A 7,935-nucleotide genomic window follows, 5' to 3' on the forward strand; every position below is an offset into this window, starting at 1 on the left:
ATACTTACAGGAACTATGCAGTCAATACCACCCATGTATTGCCTCTCACATTTTTGCAATACGACTATCAGTTATAACGGAATTGAATAGTTTAATTTATTGAGCTGTGTGCATCAATCATAGTTTTACAGAAGGTTAATGTTCTTAAATTAGAGACTGAACAAGAAGATTTTATTTGTCACATGTACACTCAAGCACAGACTTAAGTACACAGTGAAATTCCTCCTCTGCATTTAACCCATCTGAAGCAGTGAACACACACAAGTGAGCAATGAGCGCACACACACACACACACACACACAGCTTTTGGCCACACAGCTGTTTAGTCCCAGTCCTGTGAGTTCTTATCGCATTGTGAGGGTGAAAGTGCTCTTAATTTCACTATTAAACATAGCCGTGAGTTCTACTGTCGTTTTAAAAAAAATATATTTATTTATTTATTTATTTATTTTTACAATTCAACTTCACTAAGCATTTAATTGATCTCTGATCATGGTCAGTCAGGATCTTTTTTCAACCACATTTCTTCTGTGAAGTTGACAGTTCACCACTATCCTTCCAGGGTATAAGAATATGTTGGATGGTTCTTAACCCAATTCCAGTTATATCAGCAATCCCCTTAGTGGTTTTCTTTGCTTGACACAGGCCAATAACTTGACCCTTCTGAAACACAGTAACATCTTTTCCATGAGCACAAGATACATCTTCTGACACGTTTGTTTAAGAAATGAGAAACGACTCACTGCATCAGTTAGGGTTAAAAGAATTGTTGCCAGCTGAAAGACATTAATCACTGCAGTAATTATCCAATCAAAGGCTCTTATGGGGAGGCACAGTGGTGTAGTGGTTAGCACTGTCACCTCACAGCAAGAAGGTTCTGGGTTTGAGCCCAGCAGCCAACGAGGGCCTTTCTGTGCGGAGTTTGCATGTTCTCCCCGTGGGTTTCCTCCGGGTGCTCCGGTTTCCCTCACAGTCCAAAGACATGCAGGTTAGGCTAATTGGTGGCTCTAAATTGACCGTAGGTGTGAATGTGAATGGTTGTTTGTCTTTATGTATCAGCACTGTGATGATCTGGCGACTTGTCCAGGGTGTACCCCACCTCTCACCCATAGTCAGCTGGGATAGGCTCCAGCTTGCCTGCGACCTTGCACAGGATAAGCGGTTATGGATAACGGATGGATGGATGGATGGATGGAAGGCTCTTATGTACAGTATTTCAATCCAAATGGCAACTTTTTTTTTGGTTGGGCAATGTACATGTCCTTGAAGCCCATTTGACTCATATAAGAGCCACAGGAAACAGGTCTCAGCCATGATTAAAGGTGCTTTCAGGCAGATCTAATTAACTTGTTGGTTTACACCACATTAGGGGATGGACCAACAAATGATATAACAAGCTGTTTGGAGCTGCTGATTACTCGTGCAATTAGAAATGTAATTAGGAGAAGCTCCTAGTTCAGACTGGGGGATATTGGGAATTTGTAGCTAATAGGTCTTACAGATGTAGAAATTTTTAATTACTAATTGGAACAAGAAAGATAAACTCACCACACTATGTTGTGTTCCTAACATTAATAAAGAGCTTAGCATAAACTGATTCCCTGCTTTACTGTGCTGTTTAAACAAGGCTTTCCAACTAAATTTATTGCACCTTGATGTGGTTTCGCAAATCTTCTAATGACATATGACACATCACTCCTGTCCAGTTTACACCATAGCTACAAGCAAACTAACTGACAACCTATAATTGAGCTTTCTAAATAACCAAAGCAAATATTTCTGTCCTGACAGCAGTATGTTTTATTTGGACAAAATTCAACAGGCAACATTTCATGTTTTGCTCACCACATGTTCAAGCCTTAGATGCATTTAACAAACGTTTTCATTCACAAGTAAGTACAAAAAGAAATGTTTTATTTTACATTCTTATTGTACTGTAAAGATTTTCGATGCATCGAGCAGTCTTTAATTGGTATTACACTGGATGAATACCAATTAATTATACCTCTCCTTGGACTGTCACCTTATCGTGGTGGAGGGGTTTGTGTGTCTCAGTGACCCTGATAGCTATGCTGGCTGGAGATTTATGCTCCTGGTAGGGCCACCCATGCCAGACAGGTTGAGGGGTAGAGGCCTGACGAAGCATAGTCCCTGGTCCTCCAGGTTGGGGGTTTGGCGCCGGGTTAACCACCCAGTCCTAGAAAACTTTACTGGTTACGGAAACAGCAATGAAGTCAATATCTACTAGCCGGTGTAATGGCCTTTAGAGTCACCCCAGGGGACTTGTATGAATGTCAGTGGTGAAAGTCATTCTTTGGAAGCCACTGACAGGAAGATAGAGGTCTTGACCACCAGAACCAAGACAAGAATAGGATTTTGGAATGCCCGTACAATGTATCAAACAGGCAAACTTGCACAAGTAACATCAGAGATGCGCAGATACAGTCTGCAAATTTCAGGCATCAGTGAGAGCAGATGGATGGGTTTAGGCAGAATGACAACATCATCAGGGGAGACTGTTCTGTACTCAGGTAGGGAGGATAACCAGCACGAGGAAGGAGTTGCTATTATTTTGAGGAAAGGTACAGAGAAGAGCCTAACTGAATGGAAACCAGTGAACAGCAGACTGATGAAAATCAGAATGAAGGGAAAGCAGCTGAACATGACAATTATCCAGTGCTATAGTCCAACCAACGTCAGTGATGAGGAAGCAAAGGACCTCTTCTATGAACAACTAGCGGCAAAGGTAAAGTCAGCACCGCAGCACGACCTATTGATCATCATGGGTGATATGAATGCAAAGGTTGGGAACGACAACACCAACTACGAACAATCAATGGGAAGTCATGGATGCGGGACCATGAACAAAAACGGAGAAAGACTTGTCGATTTTTGCAGTACCCACAACCTTGTAGTGGGAGGCACTTTGTTCCCACACCGTGACATTCACAAGCTGACCTGGTATTCACCCAACATCAGAGACAAGAACCAAATCGACCACCTGCTTATTAATGTAATGTGGAGGAGATCATTGCTAGATGTGAGAGTGAAGCGAGGAGCTGATGTCAGAAGTGATCATCAACTGATAACAGCAATGGTGAGACTGAAACTGAGGAGGGCACAGAACAAGACGCACATTCAGTGAAGATTCGATATCCAGAAGTTGAGAGACCCACACGCGAAGCATAGTTTTGTTACACAAGTGAAGAACAGATTTCAAATGCTACAGGAGCTGGACACAGACATCAGTGCGGACAACATCAACACAGTCTACAATAACATCAAGACTGTATACCAACAGAGCACAGAGGAATGCCTTGGCTACAGAGAGAATAAGAAATCCAAGGAGTAGATCACACAAAGTACCTGAAAAGTTATTGAAGAGAGACAAAAGCTGAAGAATCAGATGATCAGCACTCTATCAACAAGACTGCAGGAAAGATACAAGCAGCAGTATAGTGAGGCCAACAAGTCAGTGAAGAAGATGGTGTACGATGACCGCCGAGCTTTTGCTGAGGAACTCACAGAGGAAGCGGAGAGAGCGGCAGCCCGAGGAGAGCAAGGCCAGCTGTACAGAATCTCTAAGCAGGTCTGTGGTAAGTACCATTCTACAGTCAGTCCACCTATCAAGAGCAAGCAAGGCAAGCTGCTTACAACAGAAGTAGAACAAGACACACGTTGGGCAGAGCACTTTCAGGAAGTACTCAACAGAGAACCACCAGTAGAAACAGAAGACATCCCAGAAAAAGAGACTGTTTTAGATATTAACATCGAACCACCTAACGAGGAAGAAATTATGGCAGCCATCAAGTCACTCAAGATCAACAAAGCTCCAGGACAAGACAACTTGAATGTGGAACTCTTCATGATAGATCTAGAGACAGCTGCAGAAATATTGGCACCACTTTTCAGAGCAGTTTGGACAGAGGCCTGTGTACCAGAAGACTGGACCAAGAGGGTAATCATTAAGATTCCAAAGAAGGGTACACTCAACAACTGTAACAACTGGTGTGGAATTACCCTTCTTTCAATCCCCAGTAAGATCTTCTCCAAGGTCATCATAGGCAGACTGTCCACAGCTGTGGACGAAGCACTAAGAAAGGAGCAGGCAAGATTCAGAAAAGGTAGGAGCTGCGTGGAACAGATTTTTACATTGCGAAATATCATTGAACAGTGCGCAGAATGGCAATGACAACTATACGTCAACTTCATTGACTTTGAAAAAGCCTTTGACAGCATTCACCATGACAGCTTGTGATGCATTTTGAGGGCTTATGGCATACCAAGTCACATGGTGCAGCTGATCAAGTGCTTTTACAACAATTGCAAATGCTGTGTAGGTGGAAGCGACATCTGGTTTGAGGTGAAGACCAGGGTCCACCAAGGCTGTGTGATGTCCGCCTTTCTCTTCAACCTTGTGATTGACTGGGTGATGCGGTGCACCACAGAAGCAGGACTTACTGGCATCAGATGGGCACTCTTCTCCACCCTTGAAGATCTAGACTTTGCCGACGACTTGGCTTTACTTTCGCACACTCATCGACACATGCAAGACAAGACAGACAGGCTGAGTAAGTTCAGTTCCCAAGTTGGCCTCAAGATTAGCCAGAAGAAATCGGAAGTCCTGACTATGAACAACTCAGCACCAGCTCCAATCAAAGTCAACAATAATGATCTTCCCAATACTGACAGCTTTGTGTATCTGGGCAGTATCATCACAACAGATGGCAGAAGTATGAAGGACATTCAGAACAGGATCAACAAAGCAAAAGATACCTTCATTAATATGAACAACATCTGGAAATCTTCACAGTACAGCATCAAAACCAAGCTGAAATTATACAACAGCTGTGTTCTCCCAGTGCTCCTGTATGGGGCTGAGTGCTGACGAATGACCCAACAAGATTTGATGAGTCTCTCCACTTTCCACATCAAGAACTTATGGAGAATATTGAATGTTTTTTGGCCAAATAAGATTTCCAATGAAGATCTACTCTCCCGCTGCAAGCAGGAAGATATGGCCACAATTATCATGAGAAGACGTTAGGAGTGGATTGGTCATGTACTCAGAAGATAAAATGGAACCATCATCAAAACAGCTCTCCATTGGACACCAGATGGCAAAAGGAAAAGGGGAAGGCCAAAAACAACTTGGCGGCGAACAGTCGAACAAGAACTGAGGAACATCAGCTACACCTGGGGTACCATCAGCGTCCTAGCCCATGACCAGCAGATGTGGAGAGACTTTGTTGCTGCCCTATGCGCCCCAGGCATTACGGGCTGGATGGATGGATGGATGGATGGATAGACAGACACTGGATGAATAATTATGAATAATTATTAGGTGGCAAAGTTTAGAAGTTTGACTCTTCTGGGAGTCATTTTGAGATGAGGGTGAGTATATATAAAGCTGAATAAAATGTTTGTTCTTAAGTCACACAAATTCTCAGAAATCCAGAAATTTGTCTAAAACTGCTAAGAGTACCAAAAAGTGTTATCAGCGAGACAGAAAACATGCACTTTTGATTTTCCACTGGCATGGATTGTGCTTTGACGACTAATTACTGGCTCTTATTATGGAAATGGGGGGTGGCTGATATTTGTCTTAAAATTTAAGGTGCCAGCCCTGCGATAACCTGGCGACTTGTCCAGGGTGTACCCCGCCTTTAGCCCCATAGTCGGCTGGGATAGGCTCCAGCTTGCCTACGACCCTGTAGAACAGGATAAGCAGCTACAGATAATGGATGGATGGATGGATTTAAGGTGCTTTTTGTTTTTTAAATTTTGCCTCCTCATTTCCTTTCCCTGCTTCCCTTCCTTATTTCTTATCTCCTCCCACTAAGGAAGCAAGAAAAGAGGGCATGGAAAAGAAACAAGCAAGGAGGATTCAAGGACAAATGAGATGTCCTTGTTCACCTGAAACATCATTTTAACTCAGCTGAAATGATTTCACCTATTGATTATAACTAGTAAATACAATGGGGCGGCACGGTGGTGTAGTGGTTAGCGCTGTCGCCTCACAGCAAGAAGGTCCGGGTTCGAGCCCCGTGGCCGGCGAGGGCCTTTCTGTGCGGAATTTGCATGTTCTCCCCGTGTCCGCGTGGGTTTCCTCTGGGTGCTCTGGTTTCCCCCACAGTCCAAAGACATGCAGGTTAGGTTAACTGGTGACTCTAAATTGACCATAGGTGTGAGTGTGAATATTTGTCTGTGTCTATGTGTCAGCCCTGTGATGACCTGGCGACTTGTCCAGGGTGTACCCCGCCTTTCGCCCGTAGTCAGCTGGGATAGGCTCCAGCTTGCCTGCGACCCTGTAGAACAGGATAAAGCAGCTACAGATAATGAGATGAGATGAGAGTAAATACAATGATGCATGTGCACACTACACATGGAAATGTTGACGGCTCATACTTGCATTCACAACTATGAGCAATTTAGAGTAGCTAGTTGACCTACTCTGCAAGACTTTGGACTGTGGGATTGAAACCCATGCAGTTTCTGCATGGTTTTCATCCCACAGTCGAAATATATGTGGATTAGGCCAACTGGCTACACTAAATTGCCCATAGAATAGGCAAACTCCACACAGAGAGGCCTCAGTTTACTGGATCAAACCTAGAACCCTGTTTGCTGTGAGGTGACAGTACAACAAATATTAGTATTATTCCATCCATCCATTATCTGTAGCTGCTTATCCTGTTCTACAGGGTCGCAGGCAAGCTGGAACCTATCCCAACTGACTATGGGCAAGAGACGGGGTACACCCTGGACAAGTCGCCAGGTCATCACAGGGCTAACATCTCACCTCATCTCATTATCTCTAGCCACTTTATCCTGTTCTACAGGGTCACAGGCAAGCTGGAGCCTATCCCAGCTGACTACGGGTGAAAGGCAGGGTACACCCTGGACAAGTCACCAGGTCATCACAGGGCTGACACATAGACACAGACAACCATTCACATTCACACCTACGGTCAATTTAGAGTCACCAGTTAACCTAACCTGCATGTCTTTGGACTGTGGGGGAAACCGGAGCACCTGGAGGAAACCCACACGGACACGGGGAGAACATGCAAACTCCACACAGAAAGGCCCTCACCGGCCACAGGGCTCGAACCCAGGACCTTCTTGCTGTGAGGCGACAGCGCTAACCACTACACCACCGTGCAGCCCACATATTATTATTATTATTATTATTGTAGTTCTTAGGGAAAGGTGGACTATTTATTTTGGCTTAAATGCTAAAATAATGAAAAAGATTCATGCACAGCAAGCACCTGAATATCCTTGGGCTTGAATCTTTGTAACTCCTGTTTCCTTGATCTTTCAGAATGCATTTTAAAGTACATCTGCAAAAATGGTAGACTATTATTAATTTCCATGTCATAGACTGAAGGATTTTGGATCCAGAAATCACAGAGGCATCAGTTAGAGTTGTAGCTTATGTCCGAGGATTAACTCCAACTGCTTATTCAGTGTAATTTTCAGAAGCGTTGTACTTATCAGCCCTGAACCTGGGACAGCCATTAAGAACAACATACAAATTAGCACTCATTATTTGGGATCTCTGCATATCAAGGCTTCAATTTACAAGAATTATATTTGCCCAATACGTCTTGCAAGGTGTTTAGTTTTTCTGTGATGTCTTCTGTCTTCAACATGTGTATCTACAGTACTGTGCAAAAGTCTTAGGCACCCTATTTTTTTCATACAAACTTTGCTAAAGATTTCTATTTTATGACTTCTACATTATCGAGTCAGTACAAAAACATTTTAGAGTTCCAAACGTTTGTTTTCCAGCACAAAATTAAATGTTACAGTAAAAAAAAAAAGTTTGTTTCTGAGCAGCATATTACACAAGAGACCACTTAATATAATAATAATAATAATAAATTTCTTTAAAATGCATATTCACATAGAAATCTCAATGCTTTTTAC

This window comes from Neoarius graeffei, chromosome 8, assembly GCF_027579695.1.
Source record: "Neoarius graeffei isolate fNeoGra1 chromosome 8, fNeoGra1.pri, whole genome shotgun sequence".
Classification (NCBI taxonomy): Eukaryota; Metazoa; Chordata; class Actinopteri; order Siluriformes; family Ariidae; genus Neoarius; species Neoarius graeffei.